This window comes from Mus musculus, chromosome 12, assembly GCF_000001635.26.
Source record: "Mus musculus strain C57BL/6J chromosome 12, GRCm38.p6 C57BL/6J".
NCBI classification, from domain to species: domain Eukaryota; kingdom Metazoa; phylum Chordata; class Mammalia; order Rodentia; family Muridae; genus Mus; species Mus musculus.
This window is the reverse complement of record NC_000078.6, coordinates 18,207,304-18,224,218: the sequence shown is the minus strand read 5'-3', so window position 1 is coordinate 18,224,218 and position 16,915 is coordinate 18,207,304. Positions and strand designations below refer to the sequence as shown.

The 16,915-nt window shown below is 47.3% G+C and overlaps 2 pseudogenes; both read right to left on the bottom strand.

Moving 5' to 3' along the window:
- Window positions 1-479: 479 nt before the first annotated feature.
- Gm40879 lies at window positions 480-4,886 on the bottom strand (annotated as a pseudogene).
- A 1,556-nt stretch (window positions 4,887-6,442) lies between these two features.
- Bnip3l-ps lies at window positions 6,443-7,672 on the bottom strand (annotated as a pseudogene).
- Between the last annotated feature and the right edge of the window lie 9,243 nt (window positions 7,673-16,915).

Below are 16,915 nucleotides of genomic sequence, written 5' to 3'. Positions count from 1 at the left end.
CCCACTTGGGAAGACTGGGTATCAGCCATGGCCCTGGGGATGGAACTTATAAACAATCACTAGTACTAACCAACATCCAACCAGGGCTGCAGGGCCCTGGTGCAGGAAGGTGGCAACAAAGGCCCACTGGAGAGACCATATTCCAGAGAGAAGGACTCTAAACTCTTTATGTTGGATAAACCTCTCATAGTGAAATTTCAAAAAAAAAATCACACTCCATTCTTTAGCTTCCTCTCTGGCTTTGTGACCTGACCCCAGATGTGTTCATACTTACTGCTACCAAAAGCCCTTCGGGCACCCTGGTATGCCCATGAGCATCCGGGGCTACTGCTTCTACTGCCTGCTGGAAGCCAAGCCTGAACTTGAAACTTGAGCCTGAGACAAATCCAAAGGCTGGGAGTCAAGGGGAAGACAGGTGGAACAGGCAGAAAATCCAGGTCCTTAAGTGGAGTCACCAGAGAATAGGATGATCATGGTGGTCATTTTTTACTAAGAGCTGCAGAGTCTGGAGAGGTGAGGAGACTGTATGCAGCTACAGAGACTTGAGATGCCATCTCTGTGTCCCTAAGTCTTTGGCTGGTAGTGATGGCTGTTGTGGAATCGAGGCCAGAGCATCCCAAGCCTCCTGCATAGAGGCAAGATTGCATGGGCAACTTCTGAAAAAGACAGAACATGGGAGATGATTAACACACCTATTGTGGTCCTGTGTAGACCAGAACCACTAAGACCTTAAGTCTGGCCTTCCCTGGCATCCTCTGCTTGACATGTATCCAAATATCACAATCTTCAATAATCTTCCAACTGTCTGACAGAGGCATAGGAAGAGCCTACTATAGGCAGAGAAGGCTTTAAGAGGAGCACAACTTTTTTGGCAGGGGGTGGGGGGAGGGTAGACAGATGCACTGGGTGAGGGAGTGTGAGAGATGGAGGAGGGCGATGATGGGGCTCTTCAGCTCACACCCTGTCAGGAGATCAAGATCTTTCCACCAGGAGCAAGGGTGGTCTTAGAAAATGCAAGAATAGCCAGGTAGTGGTGGTGACACACCTTTAATCCCAACACTCAGCAGGCAGAGGCAGGCAAATATCCTTGAGTTTGAGACCAGCCTGGCCTACAAATCTAGTTCCAGGACAGCCAGGGCACACAGAGAAACCACACAGAGAAACCCTGTCTCAAATAGAAAGAAAGGAAGAAACGGAGGGAGGGAGGGAGATAGGGAGGGAGGGAGGGAAGAAAGATGGATAGAGACAGAGATGGAGAGGGAGATAGAGAGGGAGAGGGAGAGGGGCAGGGAAAGGGAGAGGTTACATTAATCCCCATTGTACAGATAAGGACTTTGCTCTCTTACACATGGCCCTCTGCCCAGGGCTACCTTTAGCATTTTAGACATATCCTATTTAGTCTCAGAGGTTTGCATTTCATCTATATTCTCTAGGGGAAAATATATTTTTTTTCAAAAGAACAATGTGTAAGAGAAAGAGACAATAAAAAGTATCCATCACAAAAATCAGGTTGAGGGCTAGAGATGCTGCTGGACTGGTAGGTGCTGACCAGAATGCACGAAGCCCTGGGTCCAATCCCCAGCACAGGGTTAATCAAGTGTGGCAGGCAGGCCTGAGTTCTGGAAGGTGAAGGAGGGAGGACCAGAGGGTCAAGGTCATCATAGGCTACATATGAGTTTGAGGCCAGCTTGGAATATGTGACATCTTGCCTTTGAAAAAAAAAGTTATTCCTTTAGAAGGCAAGGTTGCCCTCCCTTTCTGATACAGCTCAGTCCTTTGTGTTTGCTTATTTTTGCTTGTTTGTTTGTTTGTTTGTTTGCTTTGTTGTTTTCTCTTTTTGCATCCCTGGCTATTTGGTAACTCCCTTTGTAGACAGGGCTGGCCTTGAACTCACAGAGATCTGCCTGCCTCTGCCACCTGGCTTTTTTTTTTTCATTTTAAGACAGTCTTGCTAAATTGCTAGAGCCATCCCTCTGCCTTGGTTTCCTGTATGGTCCACCTGGCTCACAGCATACTCTTTACACAGGTCCTTGTGAGGGAGGCACTTACAGAGGGCAGAGGAGCTGAGAGGCCCAGGCTCAAACTGCATCCAGCCACTTGTCCTCCCCAACCTCCCATCTCCTCATGAGTAATCTTCCTTTGGCTCTTGCAGTCAAGAGGTAAGAACACTCTAAAGTGCTCAGCTCAGCCTCTAGCTTGTCCTTAGTGGCCAAGCACAATGGCTGTTTTGCTACTGAATGACTCTTGTGAACTTTCCTCTCATTCACGATTATTGTTCATTATCCCCTTTTCATTCATTTTGTTCTATCTTGCACATTCTCAAGCTGAGGTTCCAGAAAACCAGGTAAGAGTTTGGCATGTTGTGTGCTGGAAGCTCTCCTACCCTGACTGATGGCCTTCCAATCTGATGACTTCTGCACTACTGGGCTTAGCTGTTGCTCTCCCAGAGAGCAGACCTCTGCCATAACTGTAGTCCTTACTTGTAGACAAGTAAGGCAGGTGATACACATCAAGGTGAAGCTGTTAGGAGACAGATGACTCTCTTGGGTTCTGGGCCTCAGACCAGGAACCTGCTCCTCTTTTTCCTGACACTAAGAATCTCAGTCTTTTCCTCCTCCCGCAGCAAGCACATTCCCAATGCAGCCGCTCCCAGTCCCCACTCCACCCCAAGAGCCAGCCTCGGTCCTCCTTCTGAGAGAATCAGAAGAAAATGGCCCCAATTCCCATTCTCCTCCCAAGGTTCCTGACAGAGTCCCTAGGCCTGTGACCTACCTTCAGCAGGTGCAAGTAACAGAATCCATGCAGGAAGGGAGGCCAGGCGGGGCCAGGCCACTCATGGCCCAGGGTCCGGATGAGGTGGGAGATGTAGCTTGTGGCCAGAATGAGTGCATCCAACTTATAAATGTTGGTGTCAGGTAGTACTGCAGGGTCAGAAAGGCTTGACAAAGTGTCCATTCCCAAGCTGGGTTCTCTGGGCTGGACTCACTCTGCAGAGAGGATCCATGACTGCATCTGACCCAGATTCCCATCTAACCATGGCTTCTTGTTATTGTTGCTATTGTTGGAACAGAGTTTCATGTAGCCCAGACTATACCTGAAATTCCTGTTTAGTCCAGGATGACCTTTTACTCAGAATCTGACTGCTTCCCCCTCTTAAGTGCTGGGATTCTAGGGACATACCACCATACCTGGTTGACCCTGACTTCCACTGGCCCACTAGTACCATGTCTTCTGCTGGAACTAATGAGCCTCACTGCATCTAAGCCATGCCTCATAATACAAATTAAGGAAGCCTAGGCTGGGATCAGATAACTAGAAGGTGGCAGCACTTGGCTCAGAACCCCATTTTTCTTTCTATTATTGCATTATTGTCTGTTCTACTCCCATGGGAGTGTGGATCCTGCTTATCAGGGTACCTTGAGTGCCACAGGAAGCATATAGCCACGCCCCTGCTTAGTAAGGCTGACCGTTGACCCACCTAGGTCCTAAGAGTAAGAGTGCCATGGTAAAGAGGGAAGGACTCTGCACCAAGGATCAAAACTCACAGTCCTGGGCTACAGATTTAGCTGAATTGGTAGAATGTTTGCCTAGAATATGGGAGGCCCAGTGTTCGAGCCCCATCCATCACTGTATAAACTGGTGTGGTAGCACATACTCTTAGCTCTTGGAATGTGGAGGCAGAAGAACAGAAGTTCCAAGTTCTAGGGTACAGGGAAAGTTTGAGGCCAGCCTGGGCCATGTGAGGCTCTAGCTCAAAAATACACACATACAAATAAACAAACTAAAAACCTCATTCTAGGTGCCAGGCTGCCAGCCACTGGCAGCTGCTCAGGGACATCAGGCAACGCATACATCTCCTCTGGTACAAGTTTCCTCAGTAGAAATCAGTTTCATCAACTCTCTGAGCTTTGCTATGATGAAGCTCTGACCTGTCCTGTGCCTCCAGCATGTTACAATGGGCCTGCTCTTGGGCAGATCCATCAACACTGATGGAGGCTCTTCCTTCAGAGGTGGCATGTCACTGCCCTCCAGACCATGCCTTCCCCAGCTCCCTCCTCTCAGTGTCCTTATCCTGCCATGAGATGTTTCCTTAGCTATGGTACCTCAAGGGGCAGAGGTGGCTCTGCTCAGTCTGTGATTGCTCCAGCTAGTGTCACCCCACAGGTCTTGCCTTGTCCTGTTGATGAGGCTCTTCTTCCTGTCAGTGCCTAGAAGCCACTGTGCCTTGGCCTTATTATGACCATGCCCTTCTCCTGGCATTGCTGGTGCCTCTGTGGCCTCCTGTGAGATGCTGCTATCATGAGGTAGGCCCTAGAGCAGAGACACAGTACCCAAGGGAGCCTTGGGCTCAAGCTCACCCTGACAGGGTGGCCAGCCAGCCAGCAATGTCTGTATCTGAAGGACCTGGCGCCAACTCAGCCCTAATTCACTCCTTGCTCTGGGAAAACTGCCCTCCCAGCACAGCCCCTGCAATAAGCCTCTACCTGCCTCCCATCCCAGCTGAGGAGTTGGGGCATTGCATGCTGGGAGTGGCCAAGCCCTAGGTCAAGGCCCATGCTTAGAAGGCAGGAAGATGGGTTAGGAGGAGAGTGCCCTTCCATGCCATGACTAACCCTGACACCTGACAGAGTTTGGGGTTCAAGTCCATAGTCTGGGGCTCTGGACCGCCAGCCCTTGTGCCAGAGACTGTCGACATGTATCTCACTACAGCCTTTCTTCATTCCATAGAAACACACACAAGGGGCGCTACTCTCAACTACTCAAACATGCTTCCCAATTTCAACTTCTGCCTTTCCATGCTCTGGTGCCTTCCTCTCACACTTCCAGGAGAACGATGCCATCTGTGTTTCACTTATCTGGACTTTAACCTCATCCACCACCAGCATGTATCCTTATTTGATTGGCAGGACTACAGCCGGACTAGTATCCTAATAGCATGTTCCTAGCTCACTATATGTCCTGCACTGTGGTCTGCACTTTATATGAGCATCTTATTTATTCTCTAGAGCAACCATAAAAGAAAAGAAATTCTGTGTGTGTGTGTGTGGATGTATGGATGTGTGTGTGAATATGTTTGTGGATGTGTGTGTTTGTGTCTGTTTCTGTGTGTGGATGTGTGTGTTTGGGTGTATCTGCATGTCTGTTTCTGTGTGTGCATGTGTGTGTTTGGGTGTGTCTGCATGTCTGTTTCTGTGTGTGCATGTGTGTGTTCGGGTGAGTGTCTGTCTGTTTCTGTGTGTGCATGCATGTGCATATGCGTGTTTGTTTCTGTGTGTACATGAGTTTGTGTGTGTCTGTTTCTGTGTGCATGGGTGGGTTTGGATGTGGGTGTGTTTCTGTGAGTGCATATGTATTTGTGTGTGTGTGTTTGTGTGTGTGTGTCTGTCTGTTTCTGTGTGTGCATGGGTGGGTTTGGATGTGAGTGTACCTGTGTGCTCACACAAATGGAGGCAAGAAGTATTCAAGTGTCTTTCCTCAGGGTGCTGTCCATGTCATTTTTTAAAATTTAACTAAAATATAATCATGTCACTTCCCCATGAAGTTTTAGACAGAGTCTCTCACTGAGAGCTGGGCTTGCTGATAAGCGTAGGCAGATTGGCCAGTGAAGCTCCAAGAAACCTTCTGAAAACTACTTGTTTCACATGCAGGGGACTGCAAGATAGGGTGAGGAAATAACTTGACCTTTGCGTTTTGTTTGGTCCTGTTTGTGATCCCATTGTGCTGTATAGTCTTGTATGTACAGAAACTTGTTGCATAGCCAGGCTGGCCTTGAACACGCAGAAGTCCTTTAGCTTCAGTCTTTCAAGTGTTGAGTTTACAGTACAATGTCAAATCCATCAAACAGTCTAGAGTATAGCCCTGGCTGTCCTGGAACTTACTCTGAAGACCAGGCTGGCCTCAAACTCAGAAATCCACTTGTCTCTGCCTCCCAAGTGCTGGGATTAAAGGCGTGGGCCACCACTGGCCAGCTTATTTGAATTTTTACAAGTATGATTTATTTGTTTGTTTGTTTGTTTCCAGGATAGGGTGTATATAGCCCAAACTGAACCCAAACTTCACACTTGCTATATAGACGATGACCTTAAATTTATGATTCTCCTGCCTCTACCTCTGAGTTCTGGGACTATAGATGTGTGCAACCATGCCTAGTTTTATGTAGCACTGAGGACCCCCCCCAGGGTGTCATGAAAGTTAGGCAAGCCCTCGACCAACTTCACTTCATCCCCAGCCTGAATATGATTTATTTTTATAACGACAAGGGAGATTTTTGCTTTAAAAATAGACCTCTTCATATCTGTAGCAGTTGCTTAAACCTTGCTAAGCTGGAGCCTGAAGAACTTTCTTGGGATGCTGAGGGGTGGTGAGAAGGCAGACACTTCTTTTTTTTTTCTGGTTTAAAGTAATTTTTATTGCCCAGGATATTTTTTTTCTTGTGTCTTGCTTTTTTTTTTTCTTTTTTTGGTTTTGTTTTCATTTTATAACTATAAATTCAAGCTTAGGGAAGCTTGTTTTTGTCCTGGAAAACAAAACAAAGACTAAACAAAGCTTTTTTGTTGTTATTATTTGCAAACCTGACCTCATTTAGAAAGAGATGTAACTGCATGGCTAGAACACAGCTTCTAGCATGAATGATGCAGGTGACTGGTGGTACTAAGAGGAGACAATGAACTGTTGACAAGATTATAATCTGCTGGTGGCATTGCTGAATAAAAGCCCTTGCAAATTTCTAAACAACAGTAAACTCTGTTAGGAATCTCTAAAGTGTCTTACAGGCCAAAAAGGGAACAAGGTTAGTAAAATGCCCCAACAGAGTTTGAGTAAAATACTGGATTTGAGAGTTACTGGAATTGGGTATGTAAAAATAGGGTTGTAGGTAGGGATCATGCTTACAATAGGTCTCAAATTCAAACTACAATACACCACTTCACAGGCCACACGAATTTCCAGGGGCTTTTCCTCTCCCTCAGTAGGTGCTGGCAGAAGGTGTGCTCAGTCGTTTTCCAATATAGATGCCGAGCCCCAAGGCCAGCACATGAGAAAGGAAGAGAGATGGGATGAAAACTTTTAGGAACTCTGCAGAGAAAATGCCCCCTTTCTTCATGGCTCCACTCTTCCTCATGCTTAGAGACGCAGCACGTTTAGGGTGTCTGAAATGGAACTCTTTGGGTGGGATGTTTTCGGGTCTACTGGACCAGTCTGATACCCAGTCTGCACTTTTCTTCAAAGCCTCAACTTCCTTTTCTCCTTCTACAACTTCTTCTTCTGACTGAGAGCTGTGGTCCCTGCTGGTATGCATCTCAACATCAAACATGATCTGCCCATCTTCTTGTGGTGAAGGGCTGTCACAGTGTGAACTGCCTCTTGAGCTGCTCTGTCCCGACTCATGCTGTGCATCCAGGAGGATCTTCTCCATGTCTCCATTGCGGATGGAAGATGAGGAAGGAACGTGCTCCAGCCCCCCATTCTTCCCATTTCCATTCTCATTGCCATTGCTGCTGTTCATGGGTAGCTCCACCCAGGAACTGTTGAGGCCAGCGGGCGGCGGCAGGGGCTGCTCCCCTTCCTCACAGTTGTTGTTGTTGTTGTGCAAGGGCGGCGGCGGCTCGACTAAGTGAGACATGGTCTGGAGACTGGAAGCGGCACGGCCGCAGGACAACAGTATCCGGCTCTCGAGCCTAGGCAGACACTTCTATTGCAAATGAGGACTTCTAAATTTCTACCCAACAACTTCCATCTCCACCCAGGTTGGTGACACAAGGTTTCCGAGAGTCACCTGCAGCCTCAAAAGCCACAAGGATGCCTGTAACTCACGAACCATAGGCACGGGTTCTTGTTCTTTGCCCTCACCTCTTTCTGAAATCTCTGGCTGCTGGAAGATGTATTAACTGCTGGAAGATGTATCTGCTGCTGGAAGATGTATTAACTGCTGGAAGATATTTCAGTTCCTTACAGATGTATCTGCTGCTGGTGTTGCTGTTCATACCCATCTACATGTCTCTTTATTATCTTCTCTGTCCCTCTCCGACTCCAAACATCCTCTTTGGCTCTATCAGGGCCAGGTCTCTCCTTGCTGCATAAGCATGACATGTTTGTTCTTCAGAGGTTGCCTTGCCTGAATATTGTAACCAGCTCCCTCAGGAAGGATAGGACCCATCTCACTGCTAACAGTATTCCCTTCTGAATTCCCATGAGCATGTCTGTTCTGCCCATGACTCAGCTGTATCTGTGAGTAAGTAAGAGAGTTAGTTAATACTTAGTTGAATTCAGGCTCTTGGGTGAGGCTCTGTGGGGCTTTTGTCTTCTGGAGCAAAGTCAAGAAGCATCCCCACATGTCAGTGTCCACACATGCTGCCGTGGGTGTACTGAGAAAGCCTATTCATCAGTCTAGTCTAGACTGACAGCACCTCCTCTCCAGCCTCCTCACTTGTAAAATGTCACTGAGCTCGCTTTGTGGGGAAAGCAGGAGCTGGGAATTTCCTAGGTCTGTGCCACTTTGTGTGGTGGAAGGGGGCCTGGATCTTTTCTGATGATGACAATAAGGACATGTTGCTCTCTTGGATTACCCACTTCTGGATCTTGTTACTATGGAATAAAGGTTCTTTCTCAGCTGCAAGTGAGTAGCTCAAAAGACAGAAACGTGTCCAACAGAAGCCCCCAAAGGAGGAAGGACAGGACACTCAGGACTTGATATGGAGGCGCCAATTGCGCTGTGGAAGACAGGTGATGAAATTGATTCACATCAATTCTGGTTTCTGTTTTAAAACATTTGGTTGGTTGCTATGAAAACAAATATATGGAAAGAATGCAGGTAGATGACATGAAAGGCATTTCTTTTTCCTAACTTTAGATGCTGTTTCCCTCTACCCTTTGACAAGCTGTTGGCCAGCAGAGAAGACAGACGTGGAAGGGCAGCCAATGCTCTTTCTGGAGAAGTGGCCTCAGCCCAAGCTCACAAGGTGTTTGTGGGGTGGGTCAGGTGCAATTTTAAACTAATTGATGAACTGCTATGGGGAGTCTATTCATTAAGACACGCTCTTGGTACTGATGAAACCCTAAACTACAGGGACCAGGAGGAGGCTTAGAGACGCTGGCCAAGGGCACATCTTCATGGTTCTGTGTGACTCACCAGGCTGTCTTCTGGGGACTGGGGACAGCACAGTCTTGATAGCAGGGAGAGTCTCACTGTGACTGCCTGTCTATTTAAAGCTCATGAGGAAACTGAAAGAGGAAACAATTGTCCCATAGGATAGTCTTCTGTAATGTCACTGCTACAGACCCTTCTACATAGGACTCATTAAAGGTCTGGCTCTGAGGACCAAAATGGGGCAAGGGTGTCTGGGATGGAGTAGAAGTGCAGGAACAGCGTGGCCCTTCTAAGTCCCTCCCTTGGTAAAGAGAAGGTTTAACTTACATTGATATATTAGGTCTATATTTTGCTGTAAGAAAAGATATCCCATACAAATCAGAGACCTTTTAAAGCAGGTGAACTGTGGGTTAGACTCTCCTAGGTTCCAAACTGGCCTCAGAGCACACAGCAGAGGGACAACTGCAGTCCCAGGTGAGCTCCCTGAGGGCCCTCTCCCCACCCTGAGGGAGGTGACTTCCTCATAGTCTCTGCCAGGATGGGAGCCCATTCCACCCCGGTACTCTTAGCAATGCCATCCTTTCTGAGAACAAATGTTTCTCTTTTATCATACAAAACCCATAGACAGTCAATTGTTGTGCTTCCTCTACTGATCCCACCTCTCAGACAGGCAGGCCCACCTCACTAACAACTCTGGAGTAGGTGAGTGGGCAGAGGAGGCAGTGAGATGGGCTTGTGTGTATGTGTGTGTGTGTGTGTGTGTGTGTGTGTGTGTGTGTGTGTGAGAGACAGAGACAGAGACAGAGACAGACAGAGACAGACAGACAGACAGACAGACAGACAGACAGACAGAAGGTGAGAGCACTGAGCACCTATCTCAGTGTGTCTTGAGAAACTATTGGGACTGATTCTCCCTCTGTTACTTGCTGTCCAGTCTGTGTTGGAGACCAGCAGTTGGCATGGTGGGAAATGGGATGAGTGGGTCATTTCTTTACTTCAGCCCAGTGCTCCCTCCCTCTCTCCTCTACCCTGTCCCTCCCTTCTCTATCTCTGTCTCTGTCTCTGTCTCTGTCTCTCTCTTTCTCAACGCAGACCAGGTCTCTCTATAATGTAACATTGGCTGTCCTAGAACTCGCTATGTAGATTCAGGCTGTAGATCAGGCTGTATCTTTGTGTGCTGGGATTAAAGTTATATGCCACCGTGCCTGGCTTCTGCTTTTTTTTTAAAGGGGTTGTTTAATTTTATGTGTATAAGCATTGGTCCGCATGTATGTAGGTGTGCCACATGAGTGCAGTACCTCTGAAAGACAGAAGAGGGAGTCACTGGAGAAACTGACAGTTGTGAGATGCTGTGTGAGTGCTGGGAACCAAATGGGGTTGTCTGCAAGAGCAGCCAGTGCTCAGAATCACTGAGCCATCTCTCCAGCCTGTTTTCTATTGTTTTAAATCTTGTCTGTTACTGTTGAAGAGCTCTTAGTGACTGTCAGCAGCCCAAGACTTCTCAGGAAGCAGTCACATTCCCCACAGGTCCCCACCGGTGTGCATTCAGACAGTGAACCTCCTCCCAAGGTTACCCTTAAACTCTTAGTGTTTGCTCTCCCAGCATTCCTGTCGCTCAGGAACGTAGTAGCTCAGCTGGCCCAGAATGTGGGCTATGGCCAGGGCAGCTTTCTCTCTGTGTGTTTTCAGGTGGCACCTGGCAGTGTTCTTGTGGGCTGTTGCTACCTGGCCCTCTCTATAGGGCTACGGACACTGGCGGGTAGACTCCCTCCTCATAATGAGTGGGCAATAAGTTGATAGAGACCAACTCAGGAACCTATTTTATTACCAGACCTTAGAAGTCACCCGTAGCTTGAGGTTGGAGCACTTGGGGACCCCTAAGGAGGTTGCCTCTCATCTCTCTCCTTTATTTATTTATTTATTTATTTATTTATCTATCTATCTATCTATCTATCTATCTATCTATCTATCTATCTATCTATTTATTTATTTATTTATTTATTTATTTATTTGACATAGGGTTTAAGCCATGCTCCACCACGGCCTGGTGCCTTATTCTTATATACAGAAGTATGCCAAGCTTTTTCATGTGGCTATTTAGATATATCTTAGTCTTGTGACTATATGTAACTATGTCTGTGTATCACACATTCTGCATACTGCATTCCATATCCCAAAATTGCTTGACTGCATCTCTCAGGATTTATGTTCAGTTCTTATGACAAAGAATGCTCTAGTGAGTATTTGCCAGTCCTGTCTGTATGGCTGAGGGAGAAAGCTATGATGTCAATCTAGTCTCCTTCCTTCTTCCCTCTGACCTCTAACTGACCTGCACCCTGGCTCATCTCATAGCTTGTTAACAAATACCAGCAAGGCCCAGACAGTCGTCTGTCCTCTCATCCCCTCCTCTCCCCTTCCCCTCCCCTTTCCCTCCCCTCCCCTTTCCCTCCCCTCCCCTTTCCCTCCCTTCCCCTTCCTTTTCCCTTCCCTCCCCTTCCCTCCCCTTCCCCCCTTTCCCTCCCTTCTCCTTCCCTTTCCCTTCCCTCCCCTTTCCTTCCCCTCCCCTCCCACTGATCATTTTGCTTCTATCTTATGCATCTTGTTCTTCCCCAGATGGCCCTGCTTGCAGCCTAAGCTCCATAACTCCCCTTACCAGCTTCAGGCAACCTGTATGAACATTCCAGGTCAGACTGGGCATCTCTCCTCCAGGTCCCACAGTGACCTGAGCAAGGGTTCCATTTGAACTTGGAGGCTACCTCAGGACTATCTGGCATGTCTGTCTTTCTGGGCCTGGGAGATCTCCACTAGAAGGTATCAGCTGAAACTCTGAATGGAAGCCTTGTATAGTCCTGGCCTTAGCCACCACACTCTGACAGCTAGTGCAGGAATAATGGATCAACCACACCTTGAACATGAACACTGTTGTTAACAGAGTTGCCTTTCAAGGCTGGAGACAAACATAGGGAACCGTCAGTTCTAAGTACTTGTGCAGTATAATTGCATCTCTGGACTGTGGCTTTCTGACCTCCATTCCTTTTCCATGCAGCCCTGAGCACGATAGAATTTTCTTCCTCCTTTGGTCCTCTGACATTGATTTCTGCTCAGCCCCAAGACCTGAAGGGGCCGTCATCTCCTTGCCAAGTGCCTAATGTTGGCCTTCCTCACTCCAAGGCCCCTGACAAGCCATGCTCACAGTGATTGCTGGAGGTCAGGAAAGGCATTTATGTCCCTGTTGTTAGTCTGTGCCCACTGGGGAGACAAATTGGTGGCAACTTTTCTTCTACCCAAATTATAAGAATCAGCGCAGTGAGACTCAGTGGGCCAGGTATGGATGGAGTTCCATTGGAAGAGACTTGTGATTGACCCTCTGTGGTTGCTTAATATTAGTTGTTAATTTGAAAGAATCTAGAGTAGCGATTCTCAGCCTTCCTAACAATGCAACCCTTGTGTTAGGAAGTTCTTGGTTCCTTGTGCTTTGCTGACCCCGAACCACAAAGTTATTTGTTGCTACTTCAAAACTTTATGTTTCTACTGTTACAAATCAGATGTAAATATCTGATATGTGATCCCCCCACACACACCAAAGAGGTTGAGACCCACAGGTCGAGACCCACTGATCTAGAATCACCATAGAGATATGCCTCAGGGTGTGTGTCTGTCAGGTTAATTCAAATGGCAAGAGTCACTCACCTTGAATATGGGCAGCAGTATTCCCCCAGGTAGCATTCCAGAGAGCATAAACAGGAGAAAGCCAGCTGAGTCCCAGTATTCATCTCTCTGTGCTTCCTGATGCCATGATAGACTGCATCCTTTTAAACCATCTGCCATAGAAACCCTTTCTCCCATGAGTTGCTTTTTGAAGATATTTGGTCACAGATAGCAGAGAAGAAACCAGCACACCCTGCCAGCTCTGGCTGCATTGCTCAGCCACTCTGAGCTGAGCAACTGTCTCTAAGAGATCTGCCCTAGGGGACATCAGAAGTGGCTCATTGGAGGACTGAGTGTGGAATTGCTTGGAGTCTCTATTAGAGTGAGGGGGCCCACTCCCAAGCAGCATTCCTCAAGACTTTGTTCTACCCCTTCAGAGACCACATCCCCACAGGCTATAGTTTCATATTACAGCAGACCCCCAATGTCCTTTTCCACAGTGGAGTCTGAACTCCTGACAAGAGCCACCATTGTGGCATGGCTCTGGCCCCTGAGCACAGTGTCTTTTGAATGGACTGACTGTCTTTACTGCTGACCTCCTACCAAAGCTCCCTGCCACAGTTAACCCTCACTGTGCACCTCTTCCATGCCAGCACCTTTCCAGGTTCAACAAAATCCATCCTAGTTAGTATCCAACTGGCCCCAGTGAAGAAAGTGCTGCCCAGCCTCTCTTTACCCCCATAACCACTGATCTTGGCCAGTTATCTTGACTACATCTGGCAGCAACTAAAATCCAAACTTGTTGGCTATGTCTGTGCACCAGTAGATTATATAACTGCAAACACAGATGAGAGAGTTAGGGTGTGGTTGGTCCCTGTAGGTTCTTTATCTCCTGTATCCCAGGCAGCACATCTGTGGGTTCTAGGAAGACTGCCCCATCCTGACTTAAAAAAACACCCTCCAAGATGGCCAGGACATCTGGGAAGACTAGGGGCGGGGCTCCGTCATCCATATGGCTATGGAGAAGAACTGGTCCCTGCAGGATAAAGGCTTTCTATGTGCAGCCTTTTGGGTGAGGAGCACCCACACTACTGCAAACACCTCCCCCTTATGTTCTCTATGGAAGCTCAATAAACTCATTGGCTTTACAGAATGAACTTCGACAAATCTTGTTTCCATTTGTTGTTGAGCCCTTAGGGGGAACTATACCATTTTGCCTTTCCAGAGGAGGGATTTTAGTTCTGCATGTGTTTAGTTAGTCTCACTTCACAAAGGCCTCCCATCTGGTGCCTAAAGCCTGAGAGGTGCTGAGTGGAATTTTGGAGCCAGCCCTAGCTCTGGAACCAGAGGATCAGGCTTGGGTAGTTGGTTCTGACCAGACAGAACCTGGTCTCTCTAGAGACTACTTGTCTTTCACCTGAAACTCTCTTTAAATCTTTATGTCTTTTGCTTCAGACACTGAATTTATATAAAATTTCCACAAAGAGGAGGACATTACCTACGGAGACAAACCCTGTGTCCACCATAGGGCTACCCTGTAAGGCAGGTTCCCGGCCCACAGGTAGCAATGCCAGGTGATTTTGGTGCTGGGAAAGGCTCCTGGCCAGGGTGATGGGTCTGGACTTTGGGTCTATTCTCAGTGTCAATTGCTCAAGATGACAATTGTCAGGAGCCTGAACTCTTGACAGGTCTAAAGATGGAGAAACAAGCCCCAACCGGAGCAAAGCAGATATATCAGTTCTCAACCTGAGGATTATGACCTTTTTGGCACCCCTCTCTCTCAAAAATATTTATATTAGAATTCATGATAGCAGCAAAATTACAGTTATGAAGTAGCAAGTTAAATAATAATTTTTTGGCTGGAGGTCACCACAACATGAGAAACTGTATTAAAGGGTCACAGCATTAGGAAGGTTAAGAATCATTGTTTTAAGTGGACATAGAAGGAGATGCTAAGGAGGACCCCAGTTTCTAGCATGGAGTGGGCCTGGAATTCAGGACCAAGGCAGTGATGGGTTTCCTTTAGGCCAAGCTAGTTGGAGAAAGCTGGGGGAAACCTTTTCCAGAGGAAAGGCCTGGATTTACAAACCTCAGCTGAGCGCAGAAGAATGGACTGGTCACAGACACAGGGGCCTACAGATTTCTTTACATTTCTGATTTTAATGTTTTTGCATGTGTATGCATATGCACTGTGCATGTGTGTTTCCATATGTATGGGCACATGTGCATGTGTGGGCAGCTCAAGGTAGACATTGGGTGTCTCCCTACCCCACTCTCCACTGTATTTATTGAGGCCAGGTCTCCTGAAGTATAGCTTGCTGATTCCAGCTAAGCTAGCCAAGCAGCTGTCCCTGAGGATGTCCCGTCTGCCTCTCAGATGCTGGGATTACAAGTAACTGCCATACCTGCCCAGCTATTACATGGTTCTAGAGATCTGCATTCCAGTCTTCATGCCTAAACGCAGCTTTGTCATATCATGTTTGTGTGCACGTGCAGGCATGTGCATGCTGTGGGCATGGTATCTGATACAGTTTCAGGGCATGTGTAGATCTGTGTTGTCACTATCACTGATGGCTCTTCCTATGGTTATAAAATTGCAGAGAAGATTCTGTGGGGAGGTGACCGTAGGGACTCCTAATAATGAACCTTCCTGGCCCATCCTCATCCCTGAATCATTCCTTCCTGCCCCATCCTCGGCTCTGCATCTTTCCTTCCTGCCCCATCCTCGGCTCTGCACCCTTCCTTCCTGCCCCATCCTCCTCTCTGTACCCTTTGTCTAGGCGGCTTTCTGCTCAGGCTCACTTCTGAGTACCCTCCCCCTGTGGTCCATCCTGTGGTAAATAACCAGCTTAGAAATCACAATGGACTAGTTTCTAGGCTGCATTTACCAGAAAAGGCTACATGTCTAGAAGGCTTTGCAGGGCCTTGTGCTAATTTTAGCTTAAATCAAAGAAAATACACTTTCATGATTTGTTGAAACATTTAACAGCTGCAGCTGAAGCTGGAGTGACTCTGAATTCCGTGTCATGATCTTAAAGCATAGCTCCGTGCACAAGTGACCCCATTGGGGGTGCTTCTGTTTTTTGGCTAAATTCTACACTTTGAGGGGTCTTTCATTACTGAGACAGACTCTGAGAAACCTAGCAAGTAAACTCCCACAAAGCAAGGGGGAGGGAAACACTGTATCTTCTTGATATCAATTTTCTGCTCCACATATTTTCAGTCACTCACTAGCATATGAATTCTTCCATCCATGAACTCTAATGTTGGAGGTCTGTAAACAGAAGCCCCAGACTCACCCAGGGGAAAAATAGTCCTTCAGGCTGCAGAAGCAGCAATTGAGTAGTGCACCACTGCCATCTAGGGCTTACGTTCAGTGTTGCACCATAGGGTGGCTCTTGAATATCTTGGAATCTGGGCTTGTTAGACTGTTCCTGGGCCTTTCAATAGGAACAATTCAGTCAACTTCAATGGCTCCCAGAAAAAAGAGGTCTAGTGTAGAGAAGTTGGGAGTCAAGGGGACCCTGAGATGAAGCTGACAAGGCTTCTCACACCCTTTGGAAGGGGACAGAGCCAAGCAGTGGTGACAGTATCTAGGGGCTCTGGGTCAGGCAGCACAGGGTTTGAATCCTGAGTCTGTCCCTTGTCAGTTACTGGACCTAGAACAAGCTACTTAGGCCTCTTCATTCATTCTATGAGACAGGGCGTTCCTGGGGAGGCAAACATGGACTCAAATTTGAGATTCTTCTGCCTTAGCTCCTCTAGTGCTGGGATTGGAAGGGTGAACCATCATGACTGGACCACTTAAACTTTTGGAGACTGGTGTTTTTAATACATAGTGGGAAACAGTACTAATGATCTGACCCTAATTAGGCCAGCATGGCCATTAAAAATTATGTGAACGACAAGGAACATAATAGAGCCAACAAATGGAAGGTATATATAGTTCTTACTGACTGGTAGCTAGTAAGACTAAGAAGGAAGTATGGGGGACAGGGAAGGCTACACAAATGAGACAGAGAGACAAGGTTTCACAGGGTCAGTAGGCGTTTTCCATTCAAACGGGAAGGGCAGTCCAGATGCGGAAACCGTGTGTACAAAGGCATTTTAGTAAGAATTGTCCCACTGTGCTGAGTGCATTTCATTGAGTTTGGCATGGTCTAAGCTTAAAGTGGATGAGGT